Here is a 15,123-nt window from a genome sequence, read left to right as displayed (position 1 = left end):
AAAGGGGGTTCCAAAGAGGATGGATCTAGACTGTTCTCAGTAGCACCTGATGACAGAATAAGGAGTAATGGTCTCAAGTTGCAGTGTGGGAGGTTTAGGTTGGATATTAGGAAAAACTTTTTCACTCAGGGTATGGCTACACTTACAGTTTTGTAGCGCTGGTAGTTACAGCTGTGTAGGGCCAGCGCTGCAGTGTGGCCACACTGACAGCTACCAGCGCTGCAGTGTGGCCACATTTGCAGCACTTGCAGCGCTGTTGCGAGTGGTGCATTGTGGGCAGCTATCCCAGCATTCAAGTGGCTGCAACGTGCTTTTCAAAAGAGGGGGGTGGGGTGGAATATGACAGGGAGCATGGGGGAGACAGAGAGAATGGATTTTTGGAGTTGACACTGTTCTCAGCTCCCTGCCTTGCAAGTTCTAAGGTCTTGTGCCTACCTTCAATCATTGTAAAAGTTCTAACTCCCTTCCCCCACTCCTCTCTCATTCACTAATTGCAAATTATGCACAGCTAAATACCCGTCAGACCAGATCAGCAACTGCTGAACACGGACTTCCCCCTCCCCCTCTGCCATGTGAGCGTGCTGTTTCTGTCTTCAAGCAAACAGCTGTGAACATTCCAAAGTAATTCCCCTGCCTGCCTCAGCTTGCTCAGCAAACAGGAGCTGTGTTTGTTTTTTAAATAAGCAGTTTGGCTGAACTCCGAGCTCTCCCTTTCTTCCGGTTTGTTGTGGACAGGAATTCTGGGATACCTTCTTATACCCCGGAGGTCAATAAAAGCGCTGGTGGGTGTCCACACTTGCTGACCAGCGCTGGATCACCAGCGCTGGATCCCCTACACCTGAGGCTCGACCGGGCGTACAGCCAGCGCTGCAACCAGGGAGTTGCAGCGCTGGCCGTGCTTTGCAAGTGTGGCCACATCCTAAGTTGCAGCGCTGTAACCCCCTCACCAGCGCTGCAACTCTGTAGTGTAGCCAAGCCCTCAGTGGTGAAGTACTGGAACAGGTTACCTAGCGAGGTGGTCAAATCTCCTTCCTTTAGGAGTTTTTAAGGTCAGGCTTGACAAAGCCCTGGCTGGGATGATTTAGTTGGGAACTGGTCCTGCTTTGAGCAGGGGGTTGGACTAGATGACTTCCTGAGGTCCCTTCCAACCCTGATATAATATGATTCTACGATTACATATCTTTCAACCAAGCTCCAACAATACCATAAAGTGTTGGGCTATCTTCTCCTTAGCACCTGCATGCAGACTTGCACACCACGGCTCCGATCCTGTGGGCAGACTCCTGCATGGGTGCCACTGCTTTCCTGTTTCTGACTGGAATTTTGAGCATCACAGAACACTCAAAGCTCCTGTGAGAGGAAAGTTTGCACAAACTTGCCTGCCCAGCTGAGCTGCAGCAGCCCTACTACTGGCCGACACTTAGCCCACCTGCAAGCCTGCTAAGGCGTACAGCAACAGGCCAGTTCTCCTGGACTCTTTAGTAGACCCACAGCAAAGTTCTGGCCAGCTCAAATAGCTCATAAGTCAGTGAGCCCTGGGAGGAAGATTCTGGAGGTCTAGCCAGCCAGAGATACCATTAAAATTTACAACGCTGAATGAATAAACATATGCATTATTCAGAATTTTCCAAACCACCATGCTCACACTGCTTAACAAAAACTTTACTCACGAACAATGGGAACCAGGCATCAATTCACGTTTAACAGGTTAGTGCAGTTAAGTAAATTCATCAAAATAATGGACAACTTTTTCACTGGTCCTCTCACTAAGACTTCACAAACCAAGTTGACAGACTCCAGGGTATCCAGGCATTTTAGACCTGGTCAACTTAAGTTGACTTCTTTCAACCTACTTGTGCACATGTCTACACCTAAATTTGTTCTGTGTCCCCCACACCCTCTTAACAGCAACTGAACACTGCCACCTCCCTGAAAGATGCAGAGGCATGATCAGCCTATTTACATCAATGCAACAGAAGTGCAGACACTGCACTACCTGCATTGACTCTAACAAAAACAACAAACAGTTCGGTGGCACCTTAAAGACTAAGATTTATTTGGGCATAAGCCTTTAAGGTGCCACCGGACTCCTTGTTGTTTTTGTGGATACAAACTAACACTGCTATCCCCTGATAATTGACCCTAACAGTCCTCCAGCAGCTGTCACCAAAATGCTCGTCACCAAGACTGTGGTCACTCCAGTCTCAATTTTGACCTTCTCTGCCCTGAGATCACAGAAACAAGAAAACAGCCCCATTCCCCTTTATAACTCCAAGCACGATTCTCAACTGCCCTTTCCTAATTGCACACCTTTGTGAGCATCCAACCATGCTGGCTTCACGTACGTAGAGAGCTACTGGACATGCTCTTGCCAGGAACAGTAAAGAGGTCACGGATCTCCTTTACCTGTGGAGAGAAGAGACCTTGCAACACAGTTATGGAACAGATGAAGAAACAGACAGACATGTGCACGGGATGCTGGAATTGGGGAACAACAGGGATGAGTAGTAGTGCTGTGTGAAAGAAACTTCAGGAGACATAGCAGAAAACAAGGGAGGCCAACAAATCTGGGACTGCCCAGCAGGCCTGCCACTTCAACACATGTCAAGCGATACTTAACGTAGATCCCACCAGCACCACACATACAACTGTAGACACTTCGCCAAAGCCTGAGGCAGACATTGCTGCAACCCACAGCAAAGAGGAGGGACATGATGCAGAGGGGGACAAACCACAAGGCAAGCTAAGAGCTGTTTAAAACTCTGCCGGCATTAAGCCAGCTCCGCCAGGCAAGCGCAGATGAGCCCACTGGTGAAAAGGAAGGGAGCTCATATAAGAAGTTCTGTTATTCCTTATTTTTCAACTTTTTGTTGCCCAAAACCTCATCTCCCTTCCTTCCCCCTCAACCTTCTTTCCCATTTAACAATGGTTCCCATACAATCTGTGCATTTAGAGAACAAACACATTGATTTTTGATTTCTTACTTTACTTGTAAAGTATTAAAAATAAATTTTAAAAAATTAGTATGGCAAATCCAAATTATAGCATGTCTTATGCTCAGAGATAGAGGTAGCATCCAGTTCTCCATTCCTGTCGGCTTGTTTGGCTAGGCATGGGGCCCAGGCAGTGTACTTTGTTTGTCTTTATAGGAATGTCCCTTTTATTCTCTTGAGAGATTGATGAAATTTTCATTAAGATACTTTGTAATCCTCTCCTGAACATTTCTAGGGAAGGCAGCCTTGTTTTCTCTCCCTCCCCGCACAACAGGAGACTTCCCCATCACATTCTGCAATGAGCTCTGCTGGTACCATTTCCATAAACAGGCTAGCAGCATATAGGCCCAGGCAGCTCCAAGACAGCGTACCAGCTGGGTGTTCTCTGCCTGACGCCATCAGGAGTGAGATATCAGCCAGATAAACACTTACTACAAAAATACTGGCAATATTCACCACACCTACCTATGCTCATACCCAATTAGATAGATACTTTAGATATTTAAAAGATATTTACAGGAATAATAAGAGAGTTTTGAGACTTATCTTTCCCTTTCCGTTGTGATTGTAAATCTAATGGCCTATCACAGTTTTTAGCAGCAGCCTCTAGTGTGGTGGCCTTGAGGTGCTCCCTCTACATCTGCCAAACATCTGACTCTGATCAGGTGGACCAGGAAAATGTAGACCAGGAAAATGTTCTGCAAAATCTTCCAGTCCTCTTCAGCTACTGGCCATGAACACAGGTCTTGCAAGACCATGTGTCTATAACCATGGAGAAGGACCACAATTGGAGAGAGTGGCTACTTCAGGAGAGGCACAGGGACTAAGAAGTGCAGCAGGAAGTTCACCAGAACATCATGCATTTGTTCACGCAACAAACTCAGGTGCTGAAAAGCACTGACCTACATATCTAAAAATCCCCATCACAATAGCCTTTCCAATGGAGGGAAAATTCCACGGTCACTGCCACCTATGCCCCACAACAGGTTGCAGTATCGTTTCAACCCTCACCTCTACCACTCACCCACGGAAAACAAGGAGAACCACAGCTACATATATACAGACGTGAAAACTAGAGCATCAGCCACAATACACTACATATTCTGTAACATGACTGAAGGGTTGTAATATGTTCTTAAATACATAAAAATAAATGTTTCTTTTTTACTTCGATATTTAAAGTATGGGCTGCCCTATCACAATGCTGCTAAAATGCTTTTAGCTTGAATATTTGCACTTGTACTTTGTTTCCTGTACACAATAAAGTTCTACTTTTGGAAACTCAGAGTTCATTTATTAGTTTACATCAAGCATAACTGCGTCATTACAAAATTCAAAATAGGAGTAAACAATCCACGCATAACAATGAAGTGTTCCCGGTGGATCCATTAGCATTTACGTAATCATGAAAAATATCACCTTCTGTTCACATACTTTCAAGGAAGTTGGGATGGTACCAGAATAGGATACACTTTCTATTGCCCCACTGCAGTTTGGAAACCCCCTGCTGCACATCTATTCACTACTTCCTGCACATTGCCAAGAGAGTCAGTCCTGTGCAGCAGGATACACAACAGCCTTGCTTACTTGGATGACAACAGCCTTCACCATGGATTTCCCAACTCCAGACTGATTGCCTACTGACCAACAGCAATCCAGCATTGCAAGCTTCCAGAGTATTATCACCACTCACTTTTCCACAGCCAATGTAGCTCTCATTCTTGCATCCCTATGCTGCAGCAAGTTTGGCACACAGATTTAAGAATGTGGCTGTGAAATTACATTACATATCCCTTATGAAAATATGCTTATATGTCCATATTCCTTATGAGAGTATGCTTATGATATGAATATGACATAATTGAGATGTACTTTATGCAAGTTGGCTCATGTAAGATATCATTGGAAAGGTCATGATTTACTGAATGTAATTATCCAATTTGTATGCCTGTATCATTTCTGTATCTGAAGTTAGGAATAGTAGCTATGTATCTGTATTTCAAATGTGTTACTTTGGGTGTCACCCCAACCAGGACTTCAGATACAACAACAGAAAAGCCAAACAGGTCTAATGGGCCAATAGAAGAGACAACTGACTGTGAAAGAGCTTAGTCTTCCTGTGGACCGTGGAAACAGCTTATGAACAATGGCTGTCAGGGCCATGCAGAGAGATGGGTCCGAGTCACCTGGTACTGCATACCCCTCCTCCTCCCCCTTTTGGAATGCCAGTGGTTTTCCACTATAAGACAGAGGGCTCCCGCCTTACACAAGAGCTATATAAGGTAGGGGAGTGACAGCAAAGTTCTCATCTGCCTGCCCACTCAAAGAGACACCAAAAAAACACCTGGAAGCAAGAACTGGATGGCAGCGGGAGGGTGAAAAAGACTGAGTCCTAGCTGGAAGGGCATCTGGCTTATGAGTAATAATACCTGAGGTCTCAAGAGGAAGACCAGTGCTGCTGCCTTCCAAGATTTTCTGTAATCTGCCTGAAAAAATATCTAGGGTGAGAAATACTATTTGTGACCAATTTCTTTAGTGAAACCAGCTTAGTTTGAGCATTTGGTTTCATTTGCTTAGTTATCTACTTCATTCTGTTTGCCACCCATTTTACCACTTAAAATCTGTCTTTTGTAGTTAATAAAATTTGTTTTGTTTATAATATAACCCCATTTCTGTGATTTCTAAGCAAAGGGGTGAGAAGTTGTGTATACCTTCCTCCACATTGAGGGAGGAGACGAATGTAATAAAACCTTTGAGTTTGTACCCCTTAAAAGGAATGAGCACCAGAGTGTTGGAACAAGTCCCTTAAGCTGAGTCTTCCCAGAGCTGATCTGTAGCAGGGTGTGGCCCTGTCTGTGTGCTTGGCTGGAAGAGACTTGTAAACCTAACCCAGCAAGGTCAGTTAGAGGGGGCTCATGCTGGCAGAACAGGTAGACTCATTAGTATCTCAGCACATCAGGTGGCTTCCTAAGGGGCATAACCCATCACAGTGGCCTTTTCACATCCAAAAGTTCTGCAACCACAGCTTGTCATCCCAAACCTTCATTACAATGCAATCCTGGTTTCTCAGCCCAAAAGCAGCAATTAACAATGGGGAGCTACCACCTGAATGCCAACAGGAGCCAGACATATTTGTGCGCTACCCATCAGCAATGTGTCATGGTGGTTGACTAATTCCTCTTCCTCACATACTCAGTTATAGTAGTACTCAATCAAGTTCTGCAAATACAAGAGAACTGCACATCTTACATTAGCAACAGTCATAAGAATTGCACAGAGCTCAACAGGATCCATACCTCTGCCTGAGAGATGGCAGAGGCTATACAGTGGCATATGGGATTGTGAGAGTTTTAAAAAAAATGGTGTGCAAATAATGGGATGAACAAGCACTATGGGATGGAGACTGACACTGTGGGAACCTGAACCAAAAATCCTTGGGCAAATTATTGCAAAATGTCCCACATGGCACTGCACCGGACAATGGCACAGGGCACACTGGCACTCCACATTTTCCATCAACACAACCACTAGTGGTGTGTATGTGCAACACCAACACAAGTAGCCAAGTATGTATACACACACACAAGAGATACAGAAGTTGGTGGCTGTATGGTATCATAACATACGTAGTGTAGAAACAGCCTCTCATTTGGTTCTTCATTACTATAATAAAGCATTAAGTAATTCAGTTTAGACAATCAGAGAAGATTTTTTTTATTGTAACCATTACAAAAAATTGAGTTTAAAACTAAATTAACAACATATCAAGTGAGGTCTCATTTATTTATTTACATCCATCTGCAAAAAGTTAAGTTGGAAACTGAGTTAAATGAACACAAGCTAGAAAGGGGCTGTTCTACTGACCAAGTGTCTGAAATCTCTTGATGCTATAAGCATACTAGACTGAAAGTATAGCAATTCCATGTTAGATGTTGTCTTCTTCCACCCTCAACCCCAATGTAATTCATGTTGTTTTAAATGTTGACCACATTCTCAGAATGAGCAAATATATTTCATTTACAAACCCTTAAGTCGCCTAATAAAGCACAGAACATATCAGCAAAACATAAAGGATGTTGCATTAATCCACCACATTTGTGACCAGTTACCTTTCAAATACACTGTAAAATTAAGGGCAAAAGCTTGAAAAGCCTTAATTGCAAGGGACAGGTGGAAGTTTTAACTCCTAATCAAACACGTACAAGCAATTTCTGAAGTATTTATGCTCATTTGAGTGGAAAACCTTCAAAATCTATTAAGAACGTTATGCATAATGAACATTATGCTAATATAGGGCTGAAAGCATGCTGAAAACAGGAGAGAGTAAAAGTTCATTTAATATCAAAATAGTATCAATATAATATCACTATTTTTATATTAAATTTGATAAGCTATACTTTTGAATTTACCTCCGGCTGCAGCAGAATTTCCAAACTAACGCACTAAAATACTGCAGAAAGTAGAGGGCTTTCCTCTAGAATTAGGTCCAGCTAGCCACAAGAGCACCCAGACCCTTGATCATAAAGCCATCACTAAATTACTATGCAAGATATAAAAAAATAACCATACTGGGTTAGACCAATGGTCCATATAGCCCAGTATCCTGTCTCTGACTGTGCCCAGTGCCAGATGCTTCAGAGGGAATGAACAGAACAGGGTAATTTTGAGTGGTCGTTCCCTTGCTGTCCAGTCTCAGCTTCTGGCAGTAAGAGATTAAGGGACACCTAGAGCATGAGGTTGTGTCCCTGATCATCTTGGCTAAAATTTACTGATGGACCTATCCTCCACGAATTTATCTAGTTTTTTTAACTAGGTTATACTTTTCGTTTTCACAACATGCCCTGGCAATGAGTTCCACAGGTTGATTGTGCCTTGTGTGAAGTACTTCCTTATTTTAGTTTTAAAACTACTGCCTGTTAATTTTATTGGGTGATTTCCAGTTCTTGATTTAGGTGAAGGAATAAATAATACTTCCTTATTCACCTTCTCCATAAGATTCACAATCTAATAGACCTCTATCAAATCCATCCTTAGTCATCTTTCTTCTAAGCTGAACGGTTCCAGTCTTAAGATCACCTCAGACAGAAGATATTCCATAATCTTAATCATTTTTGTTGCCCTTCTCTGCACCTTTTCTAATTATATGGTTTTTTGAGATGGAGAAACCAGAACTGCAAGCAGTATTAAAGGTGTGGGACTACCATGGATTTATATAGTGGCATGATATTTTCCATTTTATCATCTGTCCCTTTCTTACTGGTTCCTAACATTGACGACTGCCACTGTACATTAAATAGATGTTTTCAGAGAACTATCAATAGCGACTCCACATCATTTTTTTGAGTGGTAACAGCTAATTTAGACCCCATTATTTTGTATATATAGTTAGGATTATTTTTTCCAATATGCATTCCTTAGCACTTGGCAACACTGAATTTCATCTACCATTTTGTTAACCCAGCTTTGTGAGATTCATTAATAGCTCTCTGCAGTCAGCTTTGGACTTAAAACTATCTTGAGTAACTCTGTAATGTCTGCAAACTTCGCCAGCACACTGTTCACCCCCTTTTCCAGATCATTTATGAATAGGGCTCCACGTCTGTCAGGGCAGTCATAGATTCCGTGACTTTCCACCACCTCTATGACTTCTGCAGGGGACACTGTGGTTGATCCCAGAGCTGCCCAAGCAGCTGGCGTTGCAGCCCCAGCTGGAGCCGCCGCTGCGCCACGGCCAGCAGCCCCTGACCACAGTCCGTTTCTATTCTACCCATGAGCTATTCAATTTATCAATTTGTTCCAAAACCTCCTCTACTGACATCTCAATCTGGAATAGTCACTCAGATTTGTCACGTAAAAAGAATGGCTCAGGTGGAGGATGGAAGGGGTGCCCTTGCCCATATCCTCTGCAGTGAAGACTGACGCAACAAATTCTTTTAGCTTCTCTGCAAAGGCCATGTCATCCTTAAGAGCTCCTTCGGGACTTTGATCACCAAGTGGCCCCACTGCCTGCTTGCAAGCTTCCTGCTTCCGAGGTACTTTAAAGTATTTGCTGTTGTTTGTGTGTCCTTAGCTAGCTGCTCTTCAAATTCTTTCTTGGCCTGCCTTATACTTTAACATTTGACTTGTCAGAGTTTGTACTCCTTTGTTTTCCTCACTAAGATGTCAGTTTTTAAAGGATGCCTTTTTGCTTCTAACTGCTTCTTTTACTCCGTGGTTTAGCCATGGTGGCATTTTTTGGTCCTCTTACTGTTGCTTTTTATTTATTTAGGGCATACATTTAGTTTGAGCCTCTATTATGGTGCTTTTAAATAGTCTCCATGCAGTTTACACCCTTGTAACTGTTCCTTTTAATTTCAATTTAACTTCCTTTCTCGTTTTTGTGTACCCCTTTTTGAAGTTAAATGTTTCCGTGGTGGGTTTCTTTGGCATTTTTCCCCTATAAGAATGTTAATGTAATTACATTATAGTCTTTATTACTGAGCAGTTCAACTATGCTCTCACCTCTTGGACCAGACCCTGTGTTCCATTTAGGATTCAATCAAGAATTGCCTCTCCCCTTGAGGAGTCCAGGAGCAGACACTCCAAGAAGCAGTCATTTAACATGTCTAAAAAAATTTCTTCAATCACTGCCTGTGGTGACTACACCCATTCAAAATGCAGATAGCTGAAATCATCCATTACTACTGCATATTTCCACCTCTGTAGCCTCTCTAATCTCCCTGAGCATCTCACAATCATTGTCACCATCCTGGTCAGGTTGTCAGTATTCCTGCAGCTATTTCCATCCATATTCTATGGTATAGTTTGATTTGTTTGAGATTTTTCCTTATTTGACTCTATGCTTTTCTTAACGTAGTGACACTTCCCCACCAGCGCAACCTACTCAATCATTCGTACACATTTCATATCCTGGTATTAACACATCCCATTGATTATCCTCACTCTACTCAAGCTTCTGTGATGCCTATTATATCAATATCCTCATCTAATGCCAGGCACCTTAGTTCACACCTTTTAGTAGCTAGACTTTAGCGTTTGTATATAAGCACTTACACATTTTGTCAATATTTAGTTGCTTGCCTTCAAGTATCATATTTAAATGGGACTCTTATGTTTGATTATACCTCACAAGTTCCTAGCAGTACTTTACCAACTTTTTTCCAATATAGACTTTCCCATTAATAAATTCATCTCTAAGGGATGTCTCCGCCCAAATCATATGTTCTTCCACGTCAGCCTTTCCCCAGTCCTTAGTTTAAAAACTCCTCTATAACCTTTTTAACTGTACATACTTGCACTCTGGTTTGGTTTTGATTTAGGTGTAGTCCATTCTTCCTGTACAGGTTCCTCTTTTCCTAAAAAGTTCCCCAGTCCCAACTACACCTAAAACCCTCCTCCTGCCACTCTGCTGCTGAACTTCTACCTGCATTATTTTTACTCTTGTAAAAGATTTTTTTGGGGGGAGGGCGTAGTGAGGTGAAAGGAGAATGGGGATATTGGCCTAAGTTTAGAGTACGTTAGATGTATCTACTTCTCACATTCCCTCTTAAAACTCCCTTGCAAAACTCCTCTAATCGCCTAGGAGCTGGCTTTTTAAAGCCCTGGTATCCCTAAACTAGCCCCACCTACTTATCAACGGATCCTAAAGGGTTAGGAATCAAAGGATAGCAGGCAAGAGTCTCATTAGTGAGCTCTCAGCCCAGCCTAGCCTAGCCGACTGCTCAGCTCAACACACAGCGCCTCCCCTAACATACCAAATTATAACCTTTAATCAACAAAACAATCTAGAGAAAATCTAAATACTGCCTCCTAACAATATACAGTTATACATATTATTTGCATGCCAGGCAGTGTTGAAAAGTGTTTGTTCATGACATCTTGTATGCAAAGTGAAAAGTTTTAACCACTCATTAAGGATCCACCAACCTCTAAAAGAAATTTGGACTCACATTCTTCCATGGCTTCTTCCAGGAAATTCCAAATTCACTCTATTTTTAAGATTCACATGCGGATTTTCCAAGTGATAGTAAGGTTTTGATGTCTAAAGGGCTGTACGCTATTTCATACTATACAGTTTAGGCCAATTATATACTTCCTTCAGCAGATAGCTTTAAGTTTCACACTGCCTTTCTAAATATGCTAGAAAGTTTCAGTGTAGAGGAGAAGGCAGAATCCAGATTGGAGTGGATACAATATGGAATTGCAGGAGAGGAACTTGGGACAAAAGTTTTATACCATTAACTCGATGAGTCTGAATGTCAAGAGAAGAAAGCAGATGGAGAGTAGCTGGAAAGGCAGGTTGCAGAGTTGGAAGGACAGAAACTGGGATAATGAAGTCAGGCAGAAGATGGTCAAATGACAGGTAGAGGGATTAAAGGATAGCAGGCAAGAAAAATTGGTGACAGAGAGGAAGATAGATCATGGTAGATATACTCAGTCTCTGAAAAAAATGCATGGACAGAGAGCATGATATCCACCAATCTCCTCTCTTCAAAAGCTGAAGGTGGATGTGGAATTCAATGAATGAAAAAATAATTCTGCTTGACAAGGCACATGGCAGAACTGAAGGAGAAAAAGAATTAATTTGTAAATGGAGAAAAGTCCCATGATCACAGGCCTTTCTCCAGAATTGTTAAACAGCGTGGGTACAAGAATAGAGGAAAAGAGAAATCAGATGTTCCAGTTAACCGTAGTGAAGGATTAGCAAGATGGACTTCACAATGGTAAAGATAAGGAAAAGAATAAGGAGAAAGGAATGATTTAACAGAAGAATCAAAAGAAGAAGAATGGAAGAGGAAATTTATTCTGTAAATTAACCCGGTGGGGAAGAGCCACAAACATACTGCGTATGGTCAAGTTTGTCCTTTCTTTTCATTCAAAAACTATTACACCAACTCACTATCAAAAAAATTCCTTGTTATACGATTTGTACAGCCATGCGCAAAAAGCACTGGCTAGAGTCAGACTGAGCTGGTATGACATCAAGTATTTGCTGACCCTAAAAGTTACTGCAGAATACAAGACCTTTTTAAAAGTTTTAGTCCTTCTGGTTGAAAAGAAGTCTTCTGAACATGTACTCATGTACTGCTATCTTCTCAATATTTAAATTTTCTGAAAAAGTAGCTCTGAGACAGATGAATTTCTTCCATTAATTTCAACACCAACAATGACGACTAACTGTTGTATGTAATCTATCATTTAAATCAGCTTCTGTACCAGATGACTGGAGGATAGCTAATGTGACGCCAATTTTTTAAAAAGGCTCCAGCGGCAATTATAGGCTGGTAAGGCTAACAGTGCCAGGTAAACTTGTTGAAGTTATAGTAAAGAACTGAATTATCAGACACAGATGAACATGATTTGATGGGGAAATGTCAACACAGCTTTTGTCAAGGGAAATCATGCCTCACCAGTCTACTAGACTTCTTTGAGGGGGTCAACAAGCATGTGGACAAGGGAGATTCAGTGAATACAGTGTATTTAGATTGCCAAAAAGCCTTTGACAAGGTCCCTCACCAAAGGCTCTTAAGCAAAGTAAGCAGTCATGGGATAAGAGAAGATTCTCTCATGGACTGTTAACTGGTTAAAAGATAGAAAGCAAAAAGTAGGAATAAATCATCAGTTTTCAGAATGGAGAGAGGTAAATAGTGATGTCCGTCAGGGGTCTGTACTGGGACCAGTCATATTCATAAATTATCTGGGAAAAGAGGTAAACAGTGAGGTGGCAAAATTTGCAGATGACAGTTAGGTCCCAAGCAGACTGCAAAGAACTACAAAAGGATCTCAAATTGTGTGACTAGGCAACAAAATGGCAGATGAAATTCACGGTTGATAAATGCAAAGTAATACACATTGGAAAACACAAACCCAAATATACATATAAAATGATGGGATCTAAATCAACTGTTACCACTCAAGAAAGATCTTGGAGTTACTGTGGATAGTTCTCTGAAAACATCCACCAAAAGTGAAAATCAAAAAAGCTAGCAGAACATTGGGAATATTAATAAAGGGAAAGATCAGAAGACAGAAAATATATCGCCTCCATATAAATCCATCTCTCTATATATGCCAACATCTTGAATACTGCATGCAAATATGGTCACTCCATCTCAAAAAAAGATGCACTGGAATTGAAAAAGATTCAGAAAAGGGCAACAAAAATTATTAGGGGTATGGAACATATGAGGAGAGATTAATAGAACTGAGACTTTACAGCTTGGAAAAGAGATGACTAAGGGGGGATAAGATAGAGGGCTATAAAATTATGACTGCTGTGGAGTAAGTAAATAAGGAAGTGTTATTTACTCCTCATAACACATGAAGTAGTTGTCACTAAATGAAATTAATAGGCAGTAGGTTTAAAACAAACAAAAGGAAGTGTTTTTTTTCCACACAATGCACAGTCAACCTGTGAAACTCTTTGCCAGAGGATGTTGTGAAGGCTAAGACTACAAAAGGGTTCAAAAAAGAACTAGATAAGTTCATGGAGAATAGGTCCATCAATGGCTATTAGCCAGAACCGGCAGAGATGGTGTCCCTATCCTCTGTTTGCCAGAAGCTGGGAATGGGCGATTATTACCTGTTCTGTTCATTCCCTCTGGGGCACCTGGCTGGCCACTGTTAGGATACTAGGCTAGATACTAGGCTAGATGGATCTTTGGTCTGACCCAGTATGGCCGTTCTTATGTTCGTTAGATAAAATTCAATATCAACTATTTTTCTGCTGACCCTTTCAGCACAATCAGTGATGCTGGGATTGTGGGAACAAGCAGCACTATTAAGTCCTTACTGCCCTTGTGTTCACTAGAAAAAGATAAGTTTTTAACATGTTACCTTATACCTTATTACTCCAAGTAGTCCCATTGGAGTCAGTGGAACTACTCAAAGGAGGAACTGCTGATCAATGATTAAGGGGGTTCAACAGTTTGTTACCCTGGCAGTTACAAAAAAATAGGATTTAATCTGTAGAATGCATTGACGGGTATTAAGATGCTTTTTCAATTGTAGATACAGGACAACTTTACAATGATAGGTACTGTCCCCATTTTAAAGCTGGAGAAAAGGAGGCAGAGAGATTAACTGACTAAGGCTATGTCTACACCTTGCAACGGCGTGGCTGTGCAGCTGCACCATTTTAGGGTGCACTGGGTAACTGCCCTCTATTGCCATGGAGCCATAGATTTGTCACCTGGAGCCCTGTCCACACCAGTGCTTTTTGTTATTAAAATCTTTGTCATTAAAGTGGGTATTTTTTCACATCCCTGAATAACAAAAAGTTAACGTGCCCGAAGTGCCAGTGTAGACATGGTCTTAGGACCTGTCTACACTTAGAGCACTGAGGTGGCACAGCTACACCGGTACAGCAGCACAACTGTAGTGTTTAATGAAGCTACCTATGCCAACTGGAGAGCTTCTCCCATTAGGTAGGTACTCCATGTCACTCAGAGACAGTAATTATGTGGCATGAGGAAGCTCTCCTTTTAACATAGCACTACTTACATTGAGGCTCAAACTGGTAATGATGGCATTGCTCAGTGGCCTAGATTTTCCACATCCCTGAGTGATGTAGTTATAGTGACATAAACCTGTAGTGTAGACCAGGACTTAGTGGGGGGTGTTCAGTGACAGAACACAGTCTGGCTGGGCTTCCTTCCAGTCAGATTCCACAGAGTAGTTACTGAACCCACGAGACCCCGTTTGATTACAGCCCTAGGCTGACACATCTGAGTTTAGCTCCGGGGTTAGGAAGATTTTAGAAGAGATGAAGAGGAACGACCAAGCACCCGCGTTACCGTGGTGAGGACGAGGCCCCACAAAATGCCATCGCACCTCCTTTTGTATCAATTCTTCAGACACACCCACAGACCTCCACGCAACGCCCAGCGCTACGGAAACGCGCTGTGACTGGATGGAAGTTTGCAGCCGCACCGAGGAGCGCGGCGGCGACTCGCAGCGCTGAGCCGGCGGAGAGCCCCGCCGCGCCCCCCGCCCACACATGGAGCGTCCCCAGCTGGCTCCCCGCCGGGCCGTACCGACACCTCAGCCCGGGCCAGAGCCGCAGCCCAACAGGAGGCGCGCGCCCCACCGCGACTCGGGGGCAAGTCCCGCGCCGTGACAGCCCGGCGGC

At 42.5% G+C, this 15,123-nt stretch overlaps 1 protein-coding gene across 6 annotated transcripts in view; it reads right to left on the bottom strand.

Moving 5' to 3' along the window:
* Positions 1 to 15,123, bottom strand: part of DOCK9 (dedicator of cytokinesis 9) — a 347,564-nt gene that overhangs the window by 332,004 nt on the left and 437 nt on the right. The window lies entirely within an intron of this gene.

The sequence above is a fragment of the Gopherus flavomarginatus genome, chromosome 1 (assembly GCF_025201925.1).
Source record: "Gopherus flavomarginatus isolate rGopFla2 chromosome 1, rGopFla2.mat.asm, whole genome shotgun sequence".
In the NCBI taxonomy this organism is placed as follows: Eukaryota; Metazoa; Chordata; order Testudines; family Testudinidae; genus Gopherus; species Gopherus flavomarginatus.
Note: the sequence above shows the minus strand (reverse complement) of the source record. Positions and strands in the feature narration are given on the sequence as shown.